Source organism: Phyllobates terribilis, unplaced genomic scaffold (genome assembly GCF_046119375.1).
Source record: "Phyllobates terribilis strain yellow unplaced genomic scaffold, ASM4611937v1 Scaffold_63__1_contigs__length_7903474, whole genome shotgun sequence".
NCBI classification, from domain to species: Eukaryota; Metazoa; Chordata; class Amphibia; order Anura; family Dendrobatidae; genus Phyllobates; species Phyllobates terribilis.
In genome coordinates, this window is record NW_027362823.1 from 7777126 (window position 1) to 7798604 (window position 21479).

General features: G+C 43.9%; 11 non-coding genes and 2 pseudogenes across 11 annotated transcripts; all 13 read right to left on the reverse strand.

Moving 5' to 3' along the window:
- Positions 1-194: 194 nt before the first annotated feature.
- On the reverse strand, positions 195-380 carry LOC141192535 (U2 spliceosomal RNA). The gene has a single exon (XR_012265912.1). It is a non-coding gene; the product is annotated as a U2 spliceosomal RNA (small nuclear RNA).
- A 794-nt stretch (positions 381-1174) lies between these two features.
- LOC141192653 (U2 spliceosomal RNA) lies at positions 1175-1266 on the reverse strand (annotated as a pseudogene).
- Positions 1267-2381: 1115 nt separating this feature from the next.
- LOC141193106 (U2 spliceosomal RNA) lies at positions 2382-2572 on the reverse strand. Its single transcript, XR_012266404.1, has one exon. It is a non-coding gene; the product is annotated as a U2 spliceosomal RNA (small nuclear RNA).
- Positions 2573-3687: 1115 nt separating this feature from the next.
- On the reverse strand, positions 3688-3878 carry LOC141193072 (U2 spliceosomal RNA). Its single transcript, XR_012266370.1, has one exon. It is a non-coding gene; the product is annotated as a U2 spliceosomal RNA (small nuclear RNA).
- Positions 3879-4993: 1115 nt separating this feature from the next.
- LOC141192583 (U2 spliceosomal RNA) lies at positions 4994-5171 on the reverse strand (annotated as a pseudogene).
- A 2953-nt stretch (positions 5172-8124) lies between these two features.
- Positions 8125-8315, reverse strand: LOC141193061 (U2 spliceosomal RNA). The gene has a single exon (XR_012266359.1). It is a non-coding gene; the product is annotated as a U2 spliceosomal RNA (small nuclear RNA).
- A 1116-nt stretch (positions 8316-9431) lies between these two features.
- On the reverse strand, positions 9432-9622 carry LOC141193108 (U2 spliceosomal RNA). Its single transcript, XR_012266406.1, has one exon. It is a non-coding gene; the product is annotated as a U2 spliceosomal RNA (small nuclear RNA).
- A 1115-nt stretch (positions 9623-10737) lies between these two features.
- LOC141193107 (U2 spliceosomal RNA) lies at positions 10738-10928 on the reverse strand. The gene has a single exon (XR_012266405.1). It is a non-coding gene; the product is annotated as a U2 spliceosomal RNA (small nuclear RNA).
- A 1115-nt stretch (positions 10929-12043) lies between these two features.
- Positions 12044-12234, reverse strand: LOC141193096 (U2 spliceosomal RNA). The gene has a single exon (XR_012266394.1). It is a non-coding gene; the product is annotated as a U2 spliceosomal RNA (small nuclear RNA).
- A 1115-nt stretch (positions 12235-13349) lies between these two features.
- Positions 13350-13540, reverse strand: LOC141192988 (U2 spliceosomal RNA). Its single transcript, XR_012266290.1, has one exon. It is a non-coding gene; the product is annotated as a U2 spliceosomal RNA (small nuclear RNA).
- Positions 13541-14655: 1115 nt separating this feature from the next.
- On the reverse strand, positions 14656-14846 carry LOC141192990 (U2 spliceosomal RNA). The gene has a single exon (XR_012266292.1). It is a non-coding gene; the product is annotated as a U2 spliceosomal RNA (small nuclear RNA).
- Positions 14847-15961: 1115 nt separating this feature from the next.
- On the reverse strand, positions 15962-16152 carry LOC141193109 (U2 spliceosomal RNA). The gene has a single exon (XR_012266407.1). It is a non-coding gene; the product is annotated as a U2 spliceosomal RNA (small nuclear RNA).
- Positions 16153-18875: 2723 nt separating this feature from the next.
- On the reverse strand, positions 18876-19063 carry LOC141193151 (U2 spliceosomal RNA). The gene has a single exon (XR_012266445.1). It is a non-coding gene; the product is annotated as a U2 spliceosomal RNA (small nuclear RNA).
- Between the last annotated feature and the right edge of the window lie 2416 nt (positions 19064-21479).

Consider the following 21479-nt stretch of genomic DNA (forward strand, 5'->3'; position numbering starts at 1 on the left):
GGCAATGCAATGCACAGTTGCTGAAGTTGAACCAAAATGAGCTTGTAATCTGGCTTCTGCAACTTTGAACATGAAAAATCCAATGAGGAGAAGAAAAGCAAAGCCAAAGAGTCCATCCCAAAATCCGACAAACAAGCAAAATGAACAAAAAACATTGAATTCAATTCTTTCTGATTTTAGAAACTGCATTAAAGAAGGGGTGCACCGGTCCTGGAGATACTGCAATACCAGGTCAATGCGTGGAGTGGACAGAGCAAGCTCTTTTTCCATCTCCCTGTTCTAAAAATCCATTTAATATATGGTCCCCAGATAGGGGACGTATCAGATATTAAACTGATAAGAACAGATTTTTTTTTTTTTTATCGAAAGCCCGAATTCGTGTACAAAACCCGAGTGCGCTTAAAAAAGTGACAAGTGCCACAAAAAAAAGTGCACTAGGATGCTGGTCTTCTTGAAACCCTCTCCAAAAGGAGAAGGGTCCCCCAAACCATTCCCCGTCCCTCCGAGCCAGAAGGCCACAGCGAGGCACAGGGACAAATAGCCACCTCCAGCCGGAGCCAGAGGCGACCCAATCTTACCCTCAATACCTGCCCGAGTTCTCACCCGAGCAAGGCACTGGGAGCCAAAGACTGTGCTCCCCTCCCGGAAGAGGGGAGCCAACAACGCTCTCCTCCCGAAAGAGGAGAGCCAGGGGGGTTCAGGGGGGAGCGGAACCTGATGGCCACACACTCCCCCCCTAGACCTGCCAAGAGAGGAACCCGTAAGGGAACCGCATCCCGACAAAATCCTAGTAAGGACGTGGACACACGTGAAAAAGTGGACACACAGTGACAAAAAAAAATTAAATAAATAGTGAAGGTTTCACAGTATAATACTGCCCGGACCTTCGACCGGGAATTGAAAAATTCCCCATCCTAAGGCCAGAAGGCCCGGAATAAGGGTGTGTGTGAAGAAAGAAATATTGAAGTGCTAGTGCAAATGTGCCATAAACTCAAGTGGGGTTCCCAATCCCAGTGAGTTAAGGCACCCCAGGGTCACCACTCCTGGGGCACTTCACACTTCGGGCTTTCGATCTTCCCCGGCCCAATGGCGTCGATCCTGGGGGGCCATGCTTTCCACCAGATGACTATATTAGCCACCTGGCGTACTAACAAACGCCTAAACCCCAGTGTGCATAATGTATCAATCTACTAGGGCGGCCAACATCCAAAACCGCCTTTTCGAAAGATACTACACTTGATCTTAGCCAAAAGGCCGAGAAGCGATAACCAGAATTGGTTTCAAACTACGGAGCCACCCAAGGATCCTGAAAAGTCCATTTGTGGAGATGAGCTCCTGGACTCCCGTTAAGAAGACATGTTGTCAACCTCTAGATCCCTTACATGCCTGCACTTTTCGGCTTGCTGCTGCTGCAATCCACGCGTTTTAGATCTGCATAACTCCACCTCTTTAAACACAGCACCTTCACCCCCTGCTGTTCCCACCCGCCTCAACACCGTTGGAAGGGAGGAGAACCAATTAAGGCGGGGGGTGGGGTGGAACGAGCAGCTGTCTACCCTTAGCAGGAGGGCTCCTGATTACATACCTCTCCTTCTGCTGCTGCTGCTGGCTGTCCAGCAGCAGACTGAAGGTGGCTGCTGCTGTGCACAGGTATATAAAGGCTCAGAGCCTATTATGACACGCGCAGCCAGCGTTCCATTGCCACATTCCATCTACTGCAGGCAGGATACCTGGCTGGCTGAATGTCGCTGAGAAGCTCACAGAGACTGCCATAAGCAACAGTTTAACAGAATGCCACAGACTAATCAACCAAACTTTTTGGGTTGGGTTCTCTTTTATAGTCTGCAGGCATTAAATGAAAGAAGTCAGTGTTCAAGCAGAAGGAGACAACGTTTCAGAAAAGGCATTGTAGCAAACCAAAAAAGAAATTTTAAGCGCAGCAGAGTAACCAGCGCACATACCTGTTAGCTCAGGTGAGTTTAAAAGGCTGCTGTTGATAACAAGGGCATTTGCTAAATAGATGGTGTGTGTGCAACAATATACTGAAAGGTCAATTATATTGTGCAGCTTATCTCACCACCTGTAGTTATTTAGGTGAAAGCTCCAAAATGCTTGCCTATTATGTCTGTTTATCCAAAAGGAAGTAAAAAGGGAGAGCTAGAAAGATAGCATTGCATCACATTACATGGCAATGCAATGCACAGTTGCTGAAGTTGAACCAAAATGAGCTTGTAATCTGGCTTCTGCAACTTTGAACATGAAAAATCCAATGAGGAGAAGAAAAGCAAAGCCAAAGAGTCCATCCCAAAATCCGACAAACAAGCAAAATGAACAAAAAACATTGAATTCAATTCTTTCTGATTTTAGAAACTGCATTAAAGAAGGGGTGCACCGGTCCTGGAGATACTGCAATACCAGGTCAATGCGTGGAGTGGACAGAGCAAGCTCTTTTTCCATCTCTCTGTTCTAAAAATCCATTTAATATATGGTCCCCAGATAGGGGACGTATCAGATATTAAACTGATAAGAACAGATACTACACTTGATCTTAGCCAAAAGGCCGAGAAGCGATAACCAGAATTGGTTTCAAACTACGGAGCCACCCAAGGATCCTGAAAAGTCCATTTGTGGAGATGAGCTCCTGGACTCCCGTTAAGAAGACATGTTGTCAACCTCTAGATCCCTTACATGCCTGCACTTTTCGGCTTGCTGCTGCTGCAATCCACGCGTTTTAGATCTGCATAACTCCACCTCTTTAAACACAGCACCTTCACCCCCTGCTGTTCCCACCCGCCTCAACACCGTTGGAAGGGAGGAGAACCAATTAAGGCGGGGGGTGGGGTGGAACGAGCAGCTGTCTACCCTTAGCAGGAGGGCTCCTGATTACATACCTCTCCTGCTGCTGCTGCTGCTGGCTGTCCAGCAGCAGACTGAAGGTGGCTGCTGCTGTGCACAGGTATATAAAGGCTCAGAGCCTATTATGACACGCGCAGCCAGCGTTCCATTGCCACATTCCATCTACTGCAGGCAGGATACCTGGCTGGCTGAATGTCGCTGAGAAGCTCACAGAGACCGCCATAAGCAACAGTTTAACAGAATGCCACAGACTAATCAACCAAACTTTTTGGGTTGGGTTCTCTTTTATAGTCTGCAGGCATTAAATGAAAGAAGTCAGTGTTCCAGCAGAAGGAGACAACGTTTCAGAAAAGGCATTGTAGCAAACCAAAAAAGAAATTTTAAGCGCAGCAGAGTAACCAGCGCACATACCTGTTAGCTCAGGTGAGTTTAAAAGGCTGCTGTTGATAACAAGGGCATTTGCTAAATAGATGGTGTGTGTGCAACAATATACTGAAAGGTCAATTATATTGTGCAGCTTATCTCACCACCTGTAGTTATTTAGGTGAAAGCTCCAAAATGCTTGCCTAATATGTCTGTTTATCCAAAAGGAAGTAAAAAGGGAGAGCTAGAAAGATAGCATTGCATCACATTACATGGCAATGCAATGCACAGTTGCTGAAGTTGAACCAAAATGAGCTTGTAATCTGGCTTCTGCAACTTTGAACATGAAAAATCCAATGAGGAGAAGAAAAGCAAAGCCAAAGAGTCCATCCCAAAATCCGACAAACAAGCAAAATGAACAAAAAACATTGAATTCAATTCTTTCTGATTTTAGAAACTGCATTAAAGAAGGGGTGCACCGGTCCTGGAGATACTGCAATACCAGGTCAATGCGTGGAGTGGACAGAGCAAGCTCTTTTTCCATCTCCCTGTTCTAAAAATCCATTTAATATATGGTCCCCAGATAGGGGATGTATCAGATATTAAACTGATAAGAACAGATACTACACTTGATCTTAGCCAAAAGGCCGAGAAGCGATAACCAGAATTGGTTTCAAACTACGGAGCCACCCAAGGATCCTGAAAAGTCCATTTGTGGAGATGAGCTCCTGGACTCCCGTTAAGAAGACATGTTGTCAACCTCTAGATCCCTTACATGCCTGCACTTTTCGGCTTGCTGCTGCTGCAATCCACGCGTTTTAGATCTGCATAACTCCACCTCTTTAAACACAGCACCTTCACCCCCTGCTGTTCCCACCCGCCTCAACACCGTTGGAAGGGAGGAGAACCAATTAAGGCGGGGGGTGGGGTGGAACGAGCAGCTGTCTACCCTTAGCAGGAGGGCTCCTGATTACATACCTCTCCTGCTGCTGCTGCTGCTGGCTGTCCAGCAGCAGACTGAAGGTGGCTGCTGCTGTGCACAGGTATATAAAGGCTCAGAGCCTATTATGACACGCGCAGCCAGCGTTCCATTGCCACATTCCATCTACTGCAGGCAGGATACCTGGCTGGCTGAATGTCGCTGAGAAGCTCACAGAGACCGCCATAAGCAACAGTTTAACAGAATGCCACAGACTAATCAACCAAACTTTTTGGGTTGGGTTCTCTTTTATAGTCTGCAGGCATTAAATGAAAGAAGTCAGTGTTCCAGCAGAAGGAGACAACGTTTCAGAAAAGGCATTGTAGCAAACCAAGAAAGAAATTTTAAGCGCAGCAGAGTAACCAGCGCACATACCTGTTAGCTCAGGTGAGTTTAAAAGGCTGCTGTTGATAACAAGGGCATTTGCTAAATAGATGGTGTGTGTGCAACAATATACTGAAAGGTCAATTATATTGTGCAGCTTATCTCACCACCTGTAGTTATTTAGGTGAAAGCTCCAAAATGCTTGCCTAATATGTCTGTTTATCCAAAAGGAAGTAAAAAGGGAGAGCTAGAAAGATAGCATTGCATCACATTACATGGCAATGCAATGCACAGTTGCTGAAGTTGAACCAAAATGAGCTTGTAATCTGGCTTCTGCAACTTTGAACATGAAAAATCCAATGAGGAGAAGAAAAGCAAAGCCAAAGAGTCCATCCCAAAATCCGACAAACAAGCAAAATGAACAAAAAACATTGAATTCAATTCTTTCTGATTTTAGAAACTGCATTAAAGAAGGGGTGCACCGGTCCTGGAGATACTGCAATACCAGGTCAATGCGTGGAGTGGACAGAGCAAGCTCTTTTTCCATCTCCCTGTTCTAAAAATCCATTTAATATATGGTCCCCAGATAGGGGACGTATCAGATATTAAACTGATAAGAACAGATTTTTTTTTTTTTTTCCACTCAGATTACAAGTCCCATATTTACCATTTCATGCTTTGCAATGATTTCCAAATGGTATTAGGTTGTTATCCATCATTGTGGGTCATATATCCATTTTTCCAATCTTATTTTATATATATACGTTTATATTATCACAATACAGTTATTCCATATTCTTTACATCACAACATTACAATCTTTACCATTACGATTTAAGGCAACATTCCTCTCTTCAGGCCATATGCTGCCAAGGCATTCAAAAGCCTTCCATCCAGAAACCGACCATCCCAATCTTCTTCTACCTCTTTAGCCAACGACTGAGGTATTCTGTAAGTTGAAAAAAAACGATGCATATCGCTATAAATGTTATTCCACACTTTGCGCCTTAGACTAGCCTGACTCCCCCCTTCACAACTCTTTAGCATTTTCAACACTTCTTGTCTCTCCTCCATCTCCCTCATATTTTTTTCTGAAACATCCTTTGCTTTACTAGAGTCCTTCCCAGATGACAAAACTCCTTCAATTTCTTCTCTGGCTTCACATGCGACATCCTCTCTTTCTTCTTCACTAGTTTCTTCACCCTCCTCCTCCTCTTCCATATTACTTACAGCACCTTCCTTTTCATCCTGACTGGAGGACTCACTTTCCTCCTGATCTTCTGACTCCCTATCCACCTCCACTTCTTCTTCCAAGCTAGTATTTTCAATCTCAACGTCTGTGATATCACTCTCAGTATCTTCTTCCATATGATCACCTTCTTTTCTTATATCTCTTATTTGTTCCTCCTTCTTTTGAGATATGTTCTCTTCCGTTTCATCATGGGGGGCAGCTTCAGACTCTTCTTCTTTTCCATCTTCCTTGTCAACTGACTTCTCCTCCCTTTTATTGACAGGACAGCAATCATATAAATGACCACTGCCACCACATAGATTACATTTCTTACTTTTTTCACAATTCTCTGCCTTATGTCCCACTTCTTCACACTTGGCACACCACTGTAATGTACAGGAATCCTTTTCATGGCCATACTGTTTACAACGCCTACAAAACTTCGGCATACCTGTAAAGAACATATCTCCATTAACTGTCCCGATTTTGAATCTACTTGGTGGGAGTACCACAACACCATCCGAACTTTCCTTGAACTTGACCAGGAACCTCCACCTCGTGGTCCAAAAACCATATCGGTTAAACATTTTGCCAGCAGAACTCACTTTCTCACAGTACCGGGATAAAAAGGTCATGATCTCTTCTTCCAATATGAAAGGACTATACATCCTTATTACTATTAGCCTTTCCTTCCTAGGAAAATGCGACACAAAAAAAACACCTTCAAGTATCGAATCTTCCTTCACTAGATCCATTCTCTTCCAAAAGTCAGAAAAGATATCTTCTGAACAAAAAATAACATCATATATCCCTCTCTTCGGGAACTCCAACATAGACAAAACTTGTTCCATTTGAACTTCCAATAGTCCAAACAAAATCTTCTCTACCAAAAAAAACAAGCCAGACTTCTTCTTCTCTGGATCCAAAAAAATAAACCGCACTGCATTCTTCAATCTTGCAAAAACTGGGACCTCTTCACAGGTCAGAATATTTGGGCTTCTCCCGTCCATATCTTCACACCAAAGGTGGCAAAAATCCTCCTCGCCTACTTAAAAAAAGCAGGCAGGCTGATCGCCCCTCGTTGCCCCGGGACTAATCCGGCTCCCCAAAAGCAGCAAGGGGGTGAAGCCGCACTGCTACATGCAGCGATCCCCCGAGGCCAAGGAGCCGGGTACCCAAGGCACCTCTCAGCCAAGACCAAGGCAGCAACCGGTAGATCACTGCACTTGATCTTAGCCAAAAGGCCGAGAAGCGATAACCAGAATTGGTTTCAAACTACGGAGCCACCCAAGGATCCTGAAAAGTCCATTTGTGGAGATGAGCTCCTGGACTCCCGTTAAGAAGACATGTTGTCAACCTCTAGATCCCTTACATGCCTGCACTTTTCGGATTGCTGCTGCTGCAATCCTCGCGTTTTAGATCTGCATAACTCCACCTCTTTAAACACAGCACCTTCACCCCCTGCTGTTCCCACCCGCCTCAACACCGTTGGAAGGGAGGAGAACCAATTAAGGCGGGGGGTGGGGTGGAACGAGCAGCTGTCTACCCTTAGCAGGAGGGCTCCTGATTACATACCTCTCCTGCTGCTGCTGCTGCTGGCTGTCCAGCAGCAGACTGAAGGTGGCTGCTGCTGTGCACAGGTATATAAAGGCTCAGAGCCTATTATGACACGCGCAGCCAGCGTTCCATTGCCACATTCCATCTACTGCAGGCAGGATACCTGGCTGGCTGAATGTCGCTGAGAAGCTCACAGAGACCGCCATAAGCAACAGTTTAACAGAATGCCACAGACTAATCAACCAAACTTTTTGGGTTGGGTTCTCTTTTATAGTCTGCAGGCATTAAATGAAAGAAGTCAGTGTTCCAGCAGAAGGAGACAACGTTTCAGAAAAGGCATTGTAGCAAACCAAAAAATAAATTTTAAGCGCAGCAGAGTAACCAGCGCACATACCTGTTAGCTCAGGTGAGTTTAAAAGGCTGCTGTTGATAACAAGGGCATTTGCTAAATAGATGGTGTGTGTGCAACAATATACTGAAAGGTCAATTATATTGTGCAGCTTATCTCACCACCTGTAGTTATTTAGGTGAAAGCTCCAAAATGCTTGCCTAATATGTCTGTTTATCCAAAAGGAAGTAAAAAGGGAGAGCTAGAAAGATAGCATTGCATCACATTACATGGCAATGCAATGCACAGTTGCTGAAGTTGAACCAAAATGAGCTTGTAATCTGGCTTCTGCAACTTTGAACATGAAAAATCCAATGAGGAGAAGAAAAGCAAAGCCAAAGAGTCCATCCCAAAATCCGACAAACAAGCAAAATGAACAAAAAACATTGAATTCAATTCTTTCTGATTTTAGAAACTGCATTAAAGAAGGGGTGCACCAGTCCTGGAGATACTGCAATACCAGGTCAATGCGTGGAGTGGACAGAGCAAGCTCTTTTTCCATCTCCCTGTTTTAAAAATCCATTTAATATATGGTCCCCAGATAGGGGACGTATCAGATATTAAACTGATAAGAACAGATACTACACTTGATCTTAGCCAAAAGGCCGAGAAGCGATAACCAGAATTGGTTTCAAACTACGGAGCCACCCAAGGATCCTGAAAAGTCCATTTGTGGAGATGAGCTCCTGGACTCCCGTTAAGAAGACATGTTGTCAACCTCTAGATCCCTTACATGCCTGCACTTTTCGGCTTGCTGCTGCTGCAATCCACGCGTTTTAGATCTGCATAACTCCACCTCTTTAAACACAGCACCTTCACCCCCTGCTGTTCCCACCCGCCTCAACACCGTTGGAAGGGAGGAGAACCAATTAAGGCGGGGGGGTGGGGTGGAACGAGCAGCTGTCTACCCTTAGCAGGAGGGCTCCTGATTACATACCTCTCCTGCTGCTGCTGCTGCTGGCTGTCCAGCAGCAGACTGAAGGTGGCTGCTGCTGTGCACAGGTATATAAAGGCTCAGAGCCTATTATGACATGCGCAGCCAGCGTTCCATTGCCACATTCCATCTACTGCAGGCAGGATACCTGGCTGGCTGAATGTCGCTGAGAAGCTCACAGAGACCGCCATAAGCAACAGTTTAACAGAATGCCACAGAATAATCAACCAAACTTTTTGGGTTGGGTTCTCTTTTATAGTCTGCAGGCATTAAATGAAAGAAGTCAGTGTTCCAGCAGAAGGAGACAACGTTTCAGAAAAGGCATTGTAGCAAACCAAAAAAGAAATTTTAAGCGCAGCAGAGTAACCAGCGCACATACCTGTTAGCTCAGGTGAGTTTAAAAGGCTGCTGTTGATAACAAGGGCATTTGCTAAATAGATGGTGTGTGTGCAACAATATACTGAAAGGTCAATTATATTGTGCAGCTTATCTCACCACCTGTAGTTATTTAGGTGAAAGCTCCAAAATGCTTGCCTAATATGTCTGTTTATCCAAAAGGAAGTAAAAAGGGAGAGCTAGAAAGATAGCATTGCATCACATTACATGGCAATGCAATGCACAGTTGCTGAAGTTGAACCAAAATGAGCTTGTAATCTGGCTTCTGCAACTTTGAACATGAAAAATCCAATGAGGAGAAGAAAAGCAAAGCCAAAGAGTCCATCCCAAAATCCGACAAACAAGCAAAATGAACAAAAAACATTGAATTCAATTCTTTCTGATTTTAGAAACTGCATTAAAGAAGGGGTGAACCGGGCCTGGAGATACTGCAATACCAGGTCAATGCGTGGAGTGGACAGAGCAAGCTCTTTTTCCATCTCCCTGTTCTAAAAATCCATTTAATATATGGTCCCCAGATAGGGGACGTATCAGATATTAAACTGATAAGAACAGATACTACACTTGATCTTAGCCAAAAGGCCGAGAAGCGATAACCAGAATTGGTTTCAAACTACGGAGCCACCCAAGGATCCTGAAAAGTCCATTTGTGGAGATGAGCTCCTGGACTCCCGTTAAGAAGACATGTTGTCAACCTCTAGATCCCTTACATGCCTGCACTTTTCGGCTTGCTGCTGCTGCAATCCACGCGTTTTAGATCTGCATAACTCCACCTCTTTAAACACAGCACCTTCACCCCCTGCTGTTCCCACCCGCCTCAACACCGTTGGAAGGGAGGAGAACCAATTAAGGCGGGGGGTGGGGTGGAACGAACAGCTGTCTACCCTTAGCAGGAGGGCTCCTGATTACATACCTCTCCTGCTGCTGCTGCTGCTGGCTGTCCAGCAGCAGACTGAAGGTGGCTGCTGCTGTGCACAGGTATATAAAGGCTCAGAGCCTATTATGACACGCGCAGCCAGCGTTCCATTGCCACATTCCATCTACTGCAGGCAGGATACCTGGCTGGCTGAATGTCGCTGAGAAGCTCACAGAGACCGCCATAAGCAACAGTTTAACAGAATGCCACAGACTAATCAACCAAACTTTTTGGGTTGGGTTCTCTTTTATAGTCTGCAGGCATTAAATGAAAGAAGTCAGTGTTCCAGCAGAAGGAGACAACGTTTCAGAAAAGGCATTGTAGCAAACCAAAAAAGAAATTTTAAGCGCAGCAGAGTAACCAGCGCACATACCTGTTAGCTCAGGTGAGTTTAAAAGGCTGCTGTTGATAACAAGGGCATTTGCTAAATAGATGGTGTGTGTGCAACAATATACTGAAAGGTCAATTATATTGTGCAGCTTATCTCACCACCTGTAGTTATTTAGGTGAAAGCTCCAAAATGCTTGCCTATTATGTCTGTTTATCCAAAAGGAAGTAAAAAGGGAGAGCTAGAAAGATAGCATTGCATCACATTACATGGCAATGCAATGCACAGTTGCTGAAGTTGAACCAAAATGAGCTTGTAATCTGGCTTCTGCAACTTTGAACATGAAAAATCCAATGAGGAGAAGAAAAGCAAAGCCAAAGAGTCCATCCCAAAATCCGACAAACAAGCAAAATGAACAAAAAACATTGAATTCAATTCTTTCTGATTTTAGAAACTGCATTAAAGAAGGGGTGCACCGGTCCTGGAGATACTGCAATACCAGGTCAATGCGTGGAGTGGACAGAGCAAGCTCTTTTTCCATCTCTCTGTTCTAAAAATCCATTTAATATATGGTCCCCAGATAGGGGACGTATCAGATATTAAACTGATAAGAACAGATACTACACTTGATCTTAGCCAAAAGGCCGAGAAGCGATAACCAGAATTGGTTTCAAACTACGGAGCCACCCAAGGATCCTGAAAAGTCCATTTGTGGAGATGAGCTCCTGGACTCCCGTTAAGAAGACATGTTGTCAACCTCTAGATCCCTTACATGCCTGCACTTTTCGGCTTGCTGCTGCTGCAATCCACGCGTTTTAGATCTGCATAACTCCACCTCTTTAAACACAGCACCTTCACCCCCTGCTGTTCCCACCCGCCTCAACACCGTTGGAAGGGAGGAGAACCAATTAAGGCGGGGGGTGGGGTGGAACGAGCAGCTGTCTACCCTTAGCAGGAGGGCTCCTGATTACATACCTCTCCTGCTGCTGCTGCTGCTGGCTGTCCAGCAGCAGACTGAAGGTGGCTGCTGCTGTGCACAGGTATATAAAGGCTCAGAGCCTATTATGACACGCGCAGCCAGCGTTCCATTGCCACATTCCATCTACTGCAGGCAGGATACCTGGCTGGCTGAATGTCGCTGAGAAGCTCACAGAGACCGCCATAAGCAACAGTTTAACAGAATGCCACAGACTAATCAACCAAACTTTTTGGGTTGGGTTCTCTTTTATAGTCTGCAGGCATTAAATGAAAGAAGTCAGTGTTCCAGCAGAAGGAGACAACGTTTCAGAAAAGGCATTGTAGCAAACCAAAAAAGAAATTTTAAGCGCAGCAGAGTAACCAGCGCACATACCTGTTAGCTCAGGTGAGTTTAAAAGGCTGCTGTTGATAACAAGGGCATTTGCTAAATAGATGGTGTGTGTGCAACAATATACTGAAAGGTCAATTATATTGTGCAGCTTATCTCACCACCTGTAGTTATTTAGGTGAAAGCTCCAAAATGCTTGCCTAATATGTCTGTTTATCCAAAAGGAAGTAAAAAGGGAGAGCTAGAAAGATAGCATTGCATCACATTACATGGCAATGCAATGCACAGTTGCTGAAGTTGAACCAAAATGAGCTTGTAATCTGGCTTCTGCAACTTTGAACATGAAAAATCCAATGAGGAGAAGAAAAGCAAAGCCAAAGAGTCCATCCCAAAATCCGACAAACAAGCAAAATGAACAAAAAACATTGAATTCAATTCTTTCTGATTTTAGAAACTGCATTAAAGAAGGGGTGCACCGGTCCTGGAGATACTGCAATACCAGGTCAATGCGTGGAGTGGACAGAGCAAGCTCTTTTTCCATCTCCCTGTTCTAAAAATCCATTTAATATATGGTCCCCAGATAGGGGACGTATCAGATATTAAACTGATAAGAACAGATACTACACTTGATCTTAACCAAAAGGCCGAGAAGCGATAACCAGAATTGGTTTCAAACTACGGAGCCACCCAAGGATCCTGAAAAGTCCATTTGTGGAGATGAGCTCCTGGACTCCCGTTAAGAAGACATGTTGTCAACCTCTAGATCCCTTACATGCCTGCACTTTTCGGCTTGCTGCTGCTGCAATCCACGCGTTTTAGATCTGCATAACTCCACCTCTTTAAACACAGCACCTTCACCCCCTGCTGTTCCCACCCGCCTCAACACCGTTGGAAGGGAGGAGAACCAATTAAGGCGGGGGGTGGGGTGGAACGAGCAGCTGTCTACCCTTAGCAGGAGGGCTCCTGATTACATACCTCTCCTGCTGCTGCTGCTGCTGGCTGTCCAGCAGCAGACTGAAGGTGGCTGCTGCTGTGCACAGGTATATAAAGGCTCAGAGCCTATTATGACACGCGCAGCCAGCGTTCCATTGCCACATTCCATCTACTGCAGGCAGGATACCTGGCTGGCTGAATGTCGCTGAGAAGCTCACAGAGACCGCCATAAGCAACAGTTTAACAGAATGCCACAGACTAATCAACCAAACTTTTTGGGTTGGGTTCTCTTTTATAGTCTGCAGGCATTAAGTGAAAGAAGTCAGTGTTCCAGCAGAAGGAGACAACGTTTCAGAAAAGGCATTGTAGCAAACCAAAAAAGAAATTTTAAGCGCAGCAGAGTAACCAGCGCACATACCTGTTAGCTCAGGTGAGTTTAAAAGGCTGCTGTTGATAACAAGGGCATTTGCTAAATAGATGGTGTGTGTGCAACAATATACTGAAAGGTCAATTATATTGTGCAGCTTATCTCACCACCTGTAGTTATTTAGGTGAAAGCTCCAAAATGCTTGCCTAATATGTCTGTTTATCCAAAAGGAAGTAAAAAGGGAGAGCTAGAAAGATAGCATTGCATCACATTACATGGCAATGCAATGCACAGTTGCTGAAGTTGAACCAAAATGAGCTTGTAATCTGGCTTCTGCAACTTTGAACATGAAAAATCCAATGAGGAGAAGAAAAGCAAAGCCAAAGAGTCCATCCCAAAATCCGACAAACAAGCAAAATGAACAAAAAACATTGAATTCAATTCTTTCTGATTTTAGAAACTGCATTAAAGAAGGGGTGCACCGGTCCTGGAGATACTGCAATACCAGGTCAATGCGTGGAGTGGACAGAGCAAGCTCTTTTTCCATCTCCCTGTTCTAAAAATCCATTTAATATATGGTCCCCAGATAGGGGACGTATCAGATATTAAACTGATAAGAACAGATACTACACTTGATCTTAGCCAAAAGGCCGAGAAGCGATAACCAGAATTGGTTTCAAACTACGGAGCCACCCAAGGATCCTGAAAAGTCCATTTGTGGAGATGAGCTCCTGGACTCCCGTTAAGAAGACATGTTGTCAACCTCTAGATCCCTTACATGCCTGCACTTTTCGGCTTGCTGCTGCTGCAATCCACGCGTTTTAGATCTGCATAACTCCACCTCTTTAAACACAGCACCTTCACCCCCTGCTGTTCCCACCCGCCTCAACACCGTTGGAAGGGAGGAGAACCAATTAAGGCGGGGGGTGGGGTGGAACGAGCAGCTGTCTACCCTTAGCAGGAGGGCTCCTGATTACATACCTCTCCTGCTGCTGCTGCTGCTGGCTGTCCAGCAGCAGACTGAAGGTGGCTGCTGCTGTGCACAGGTATATAAAGGCTCAGAGCCTATTATGACACGCGCAGCCAGCGTTCCATTGCCACATTCCATCTACTGCAGGCAGGATACCTGGCTGGCTGAATGTCGCTGAGAAGCTCACAGAGACCGCCATAAGCAACAGTTTAACAGAATGCCACAGACTAATCAACCAAACTTTTTGGGTTGGGTTCTCTTTTATAGTCTGCAGGCATTAAATGAAAGAAGTCAGTGTTCCAGCAGAAGGAGACAACGTTTCAGAAAAGGCATTGTAGCAAACCAAAAAAGAAATTTTAAGCGCAGCAGAGTAACCAGCGCACATACCTGTTAGCTCAGGTGAGTTTAAAAGGCTGCTGTTGATAACAAGGGCATTTGCTAAATAGATGGTGTGTGTGCAACAATATACTGAAAGGTCAATTATATTGTGCAGCTTATCTCACCATCTGTAGTTATTTAGGTGAAAGCTCCAAAATGCTTGCCTAATATGTCTGTTTATCCAAAAGGAAGTAAAAAGGGAGAGCTAGAAAGATAGCATTGCATCACATTACATGGCAATGCAATGCACAGTTGCTGAAGTTGAACCAAAATGAGCTTGTAATCTGGCTTCTGCAACTTTGAACATGAAAAATCCAATGAGGAGAAGAAAAGCAAAGCCAAAGAGTCCATCCCAAAATCCGACAAACAAGCAAAATGAACAAAAAACATTGAATTCAATTCTTTCTGATTTTAGAAACTGCATTAAAGAAGGGGTGCACCGGTCCTGGAGATACTGCAATACCAGGTCAATGCGTGGAGTGGACAGAGCAAGCTCTTTTTCCATCTCCCTGTTCTAAAAATCCATTTAATATATGGTCCCCAGATAGGGGACGTATCAGATATTAAACTGATAAGAACAGATACTACACTTGATCTTAGCCAAAAGGCCGAGAAGCGATAACCAGAATTGGTTTCAAACTACGGAGCCACCCAAGGATCCTGAAAAGTCCATTTGTGGAGATGAGCTCCTGGACTCCCGTTAAGAAGACATGTTGTCAACCTCTAGATCCCTTACATGCCTGCACTTTTCGGCTTGCTGCTGCTGCAATCCACGCGTTTTAGATCTGCATAACTCCACCTCTTTAAACACAGCACCTTCACCCCCTGCTGTTCCCACCCGCCTCAACACCGTTGGAAGGGAGGAGAACCAATTAAGGCAGGGGGTGGGGTGGAACGAGCAGCTGTCTACCCTTAGCAGGAGGGCTCCTGATTACATACCTCTCCTGCTGCTGCTGCTGCTGGCTGTCCAGCAGCAGACTGAAGGTGGCTGCTGCTGTGCACAGGTATATAAAGGCTCAGAGCCTATTATGACACGCGCAGCCAGCGTTCCATTGCCACATTCCATCTACTGCAGGCAGGATACCTGGCTGGCTGAATGTCGCTGAGAAGCTCACAGAGACCGCCATAAGCAACAGTTTAACAGAATGCCACAGACTAATCAACCAAACTTTTTGGGTTGGGTTCTCTTTTATAGTCTGCAGGCATTAAATGAAAGAAGTCAGTGTTCCAGCAGAAGGAGACAACGTTTCAGAAAAGGCATTGTAGCAAACCAAAAAAGAAATTTTAAGCGCAGCAGAGTAACCAGCGCACATACCTGTTAGCTCAGGTGAGTTTAAAAGGCTGCTGTTGATAACAAGGGCATTTGCTAAATAGATGGTGTGTGTGCAACAATATACTGAAAGGTCAATTATATTGTGCAGCTTATCTCACCATCTGTAGTTATTTAGGTGAAAGCTCCAAAATGCTTGCCTAATATGTCTGTTTATCCAAAAGGAAGTAAAAAGGGAGAGCTAGAAAGATAGCATTGCATCACATTACATGGCAATGCAATGCACAGTTGCTGAAGTTGAACCAAAATGAGCTTGTAATCTGGCTTCTGCAACTTTGAACATGAAAAATCCAATGAGGAGAAGAAAAGCAAAGCCAAAGAGTCCATCCCAAAATCCGACAAACAAGCAAAATGAACAAAAAACATTGAATTCAATTCTTTCTGATTTTAGAAACTGCATTAAAGAAGGGGTGCACCGGTCCTGCAGATACTGCAATACCAGGTCAATGCGTGGAGTGGACAGAGCAAGCTCTTTTTCCATCTCCCTGTTCTAAAAATCCATTTAATATATGGTCCCCAGATAGGGGACGTATCAGATATTAAACTGATAAGAACAGATACTACACTTGATCTTAGCCAAAAGGCCGAGAAGCGATAACCAGAATTGGTTTCAAACTACGGAGCCACCCAAGGATCCTGAAAAGTCCATTTGTGGAGATGAGCTCCTGGACTCCCGTTAAGAAGACATGTTGTCAACCTCTAGATCCCTTACATGCCTGCACTTTTCGGCTTGCTGCTGCTGCAATCCACGCGTTTTAGATCTGCATATCTCCACCTCTTTAAACACAGCACCTTCACCCCCTGCTGTTCCCACCCGCCTCAACACCGTTGGAAGGGAGGAGAACCAATTAAGGCGGGGGGTGGGGTGGAACGAGCAGCTGTCTACCCTTAGCAGGAGGGCTCCTGATTACATACCTCTCCTGCTGCTGCTGCTGCTGGCTGTCCAGCAGCAGACTGAAGGTGGCTGCTGCTGTGCACAGGTATATAAAGGCTCAGAGCCTATTATGCAGGGCCGGCTCCAGGTTTTTGTGGGCCCTGGGCGAAAGAGTCTCAGTGGGCCCCTTTAACACATACCACGATTCATGATGCAGAGATACGGCGGAGAAATATATATATATATATATAGTACAATGCAAAGATTTCACTTCTTACATTACATGAGTGATATCTATTGTAAATTCCACAATAGCTCAGAAACCGGTGAATCGCTCCACACATAATAGTGGCCACCATATAAAGCTCCATACAGAATACTGGCCCCCATATAACACTCCATACGGAATACTGGCCCCCATATAAGGCCCCATAAGGAATACTGGCCCCCATATAAGGCCCCATAAGGAATACTGGCCCCATACGGAATACTGGCCCCCATATAAGGCCCCATACGGAATACTGGCCCCCATATAAGGCCCCATAAGGAATACTGACCCCCATATAAGGCTCTATGCGGAATACTGACCCCCATATAAGGCTCCATGCGGAATACTGGCCCCCATATAAGGCCCCATAAGGAATACTGGCCCCCATACGGAATACTGGCCCCCATATAAGGCCCCATACGGAATACTGGCCCCCATATAAGGCTCCATACGGAATACTGGCCCCCATATAAGGCTCCATACGGAATACTGGCCTCCATATAAGGCTCCATACGGAATACTGGCCTCCATATAAGGCTCCATACGGAATACTGGCCCCCATATAAGGTTCCATACAGAATACTGGCCCCCATATAACGCTCCATACTGAATACTGGTCCCCTTATAAAGCTCCATACAAGATACTGGCCCCCATATAACGCTCCATACAGGATACTGGTCCCCTTATAAAACTCCATACAGGATACTGGCCCCCATATAATGCTGCATGCAGGCTGTGCCCCCTTATAATGCTCCATGCAGGCTGTTACTCCCCACATAATGCCCCATACAGGCCCCCCCTTTATAATGCCCCATGCAGGCTGTTCCCCACCTTATAATGCCCCATGCAGGATGTACCCCCCCTCTCTTTATAATGCCCCATGCAGGATGTACCCCCCCCTCTCTTTATAATGCCCCATGCAGGATGTACCCCCCCCTCTCTTTATAATGCCCCATGCAGGATGCCCCCGCCTTTATAATGCCCCATAAAGGATGTACCCCCCCTCTTTATAATGCCCCAAGCAGGATGCCCCCCCCTTCTCTTTATACTGCCCCATGCCTCCATACATTAAAAAAAAAAATCAAATACTCACCTCCCTTCTCCTCACCTGCTACCTGCTGCCCGCCGCTCGTTGCTCGGGTCCGATCTCCAGCATTGTCGGCGTCTTCCCGCTCTCCGCTCCCTGTGACGGCTCAGGGGAGGGCGCGGTGTAAGACGTCACCGCGCACTTTGACCTGAGACGTCACAGGGAGCGGGGAGCAGGAAGACAGCTGATCTGCGGAGGCACGGGGAGAGGTAAGTATCCAGCTGCCGGGGCCCTGAGCAAGCGGCGGAGAAGGGCGGGTGCTGACACCGCTCTCCTCCGCCCATAGCCCAGCGGGGTGCGCGACCGCCAGTGGGCCCCTCTGTGTGCTCAGGGCCCCGGCATTTGCCCGGGTGCGCCGGGTGCTGACGCCGGCCCTGCTATTATGACACGCGCAGCCAGCGTTCCATTGCCACATTCCATCTACTGCAGGCAGGATACCTGGCTGGCTGAATGTCGCTGAGAAGCTCACAGAGACCGCCATAAGCAACAGTTTAACAGAATGCCACAGACTAATCAACCAAACTTTTTGGGTTGGGTTCTCTTTTATAGTCTGCAGGCATTAAATGAAAGAAGTCAGTGTTCCAGCAGAAGGAGACAACGTTTCAGAAAAGGCATTGTAGCAAACCAAAAGAGAAATTTTAAGCGCAGCAGAGTAACCAGCGCACATACCTGTTAGCTCAGGTGAGTTTAAAAGGCTGCTGTTGATAACAAGGGCATTTGCTAAATAGATGGTGTGTGTGCAACAATATACTGAAAGGTCAATTATATTGTGCAGCTTATCTCACCACCTGTAGTTATTTAGGTGAAAGCTTCAAAATGCTTGCCTAATATGTCTGTTTATCCAAAAGGAAGTAAAAAGGGAGAGCTAGAAAGATAGCATTGCATCACATTACATGGCAATGCAATGCACAGTTGCTGAAGTTGAACCAAAATGAGCTTGTAATCTGGCTTCTGCAACTTTGAACATGAAAAATCCAATGAGGAGAAGAAAAGCAAAGCCAAAGAGTCCATCCCAAAATCCGACAAACAAGCAAAATGAACAAAAAACATTGAATTCAATTCTTTCTGATTTTAGAAACTGCATTAAAGAAGGGGTGCACCGGTCCTGGAGATACTGCAATACCAGGTCAATGCGTGGAGTGGACAGAGCAAGCTCTTTTTCCATCTCCCTGTTCTAAAAATCCATTTAATATATGGTCCCCAGATAGGGGACGTATCAGATATTAAACTGATAAGAACAGATTTTTTTTTTAATTTGGCTATCCCCTCACAGGGATAAAACCAGTTTTATTTAAAAATTACACAGATGTACAGAAATAAAAGCAACATTTTACATCATTACAAATTTTTATACATTGTCTCGAAACATACGAGACTTAAAAACATAAATTATTCAAATAGGATAAAAATTTGCATATATTCAAATTAATAAAATGTTACAAAAATTCAAAATGTGTTCCATACATTGACATCCCATTTTAGGGAGATATTTGGATTATTTTTTTTATCTAATAAAAAATATACATACATTTCACTTAAACAAAAACTAAAAACATCATTTAAAGACAATCCATCATGATTAAAAATTAAAATATTTCGGGCTTTCCAGAGAGCTATTTTGGCGCAATTTATTGTCTTCCATGCCATAATTTTTTGGTCTTCTGTTGGGCATTCCATAAGTCCATAAAGTATTGTGGCGTAGTTAAAGTCTTTGAGGTCTGCCACTTTTTCCATCAGAGGGAGCAATTTTCTCCAGAACGCTTTTGCAAAAGGACAAGTCCATAGTAGATGTTTCACTGATTCCTCCTCTTGACATCCGCTTCTTGGGCAAATGGCAGACCTCACGAGTCCTCTTCTATGTTGGAATGCCCGGCACGGAAGACATTGGTGTGCGCAGCTCCAAGCCAAATCTTTCTGTATATTAAAAAGATATTTTGCATTAATGACTTTCCATATATTCAATATTTGTTCATCATCATAGCGCTCAATGTTACATAACTCTTCATTTTTACAAAGACTTTTAATTAATTTCTTACTATTTTGTAGATCTCCCGCTTCTTTACCCCCTAAATTAAAATGAATCACTATTTTTTCTAAAATTAAATAATGCGTTGGCAGTTTAAAAGCATATGGAGATGATAAAACCGTTTCAAACCACCCAAACTTTCTCATAAAAAAAACAGTGTTATAACGCATAAAAAAGGACCAATAGTGATTTTTAAAAAGGGCATTAAAACAGAAGCAAAAAAATTTAATTAAAAGGAACCTACTAAAATCTGGAAAGTCTTTCCCACCTTTGAGCTTTGGTTTTGTTACAATTTCTCTTTTTAATTTCTCCATCTTAGAACTCCAGAAAAAAGTAAAACATGCTTTAGTGATCTTTTTTAAAATATTTACAGGGGGAGGGAAAACCAAACTCAAATACAATAAAAGAGGCAAAATGACCATTTTTATAATTAATACTTTACCCTCCATCGTTAATTTTCTCATATTCCACATACATATTTTCGTATTCACTTTCTGAGCTACCGCCTCCCAGTTATTTAGACCATTATTGGATTCACAGAAAGAAATACCTAAAATATTAATAGAGTCAGTTATTGGAATAAAAACATCGTGTAAAATCATCTCCCCAATATTTAAAATACTACTCTTATTAAAATTAACCTTAAAACCAGAAGCTGTACAAAAGGATTGGATCTGTTTGAGTGAGTTTTGTAGTGATGGTGCATCTCGGCAAAGGACCGCCACATCGTCCATGTAACCCACCACTTTTGCTTCTGTTCCTTTGCTTCCAGGTAGAGGGATACCACATATTTGTCTATCTCTACGGATTGCACATAAAAGTGGCTCAAGAGCACAAATAAAAAGTAGTGGGGACAGGGGGCACCCCTGTTTTACCCCTGATTTTAAAAAAACATCTTGTGTCTTGAAACCATTTACTAAAATCTTACTTGTGCAGTCCTTATAAAACGCTTTAAGAGATAATAAAAACCTTTCTGGTATGCCCATTTTTTCTAAAACCTTAAAAAGATAAAAATGAGAAATCTGATCAAAAGCTTTTTCGAAGTCAATTGATAAAATTGCCATCTTCCCTTTTCTGTTTTTAATGTCTTCAATACAGTCTTTAACAAGGTTTAGATTGTCCCAGATACTGCGCTCAGGCACACCACATACTTGGTTTGAGTGGATTATTTTTCCTATAATTTTTTTAAGGCGGTTTGCACAAATTTTTGCCATTATTTTATAGTCACAGTTTAGTAGGGTTATAGGTCTCCAGTTTTTTAAGTCTGTCTTATCACCTTTCTTATATAATAATGAGACCTCCCCTTTTTTCCAGGATTTTAATAAAACCTTATCATTAAAAACTTCAGTAAAAACATAAAACAGATCCTCTTTTAAAATATCATAAAATTTTACATAAAACTCTATAGGAATACCGTCTGATCCAGGGACTTTTCCAATTTTAAAACTTTTTATGGTTTGTAAAATTTCTTCTTCTGTTATGTTTTGTGATAAAAACTCTTGGGAGGCGGTATCTAAAACAGATGTTATTTCTTCTAGAGAATTTTGCATTATATTTTCATCTATTCTTTTATCATTAAAAAGATTAAAATAGTAACCATGTACCTTTTCCAAAATTTTTCCCATATTTTTCTCTTCATCTATATCTTCAATTACTGTTTTTTTCTC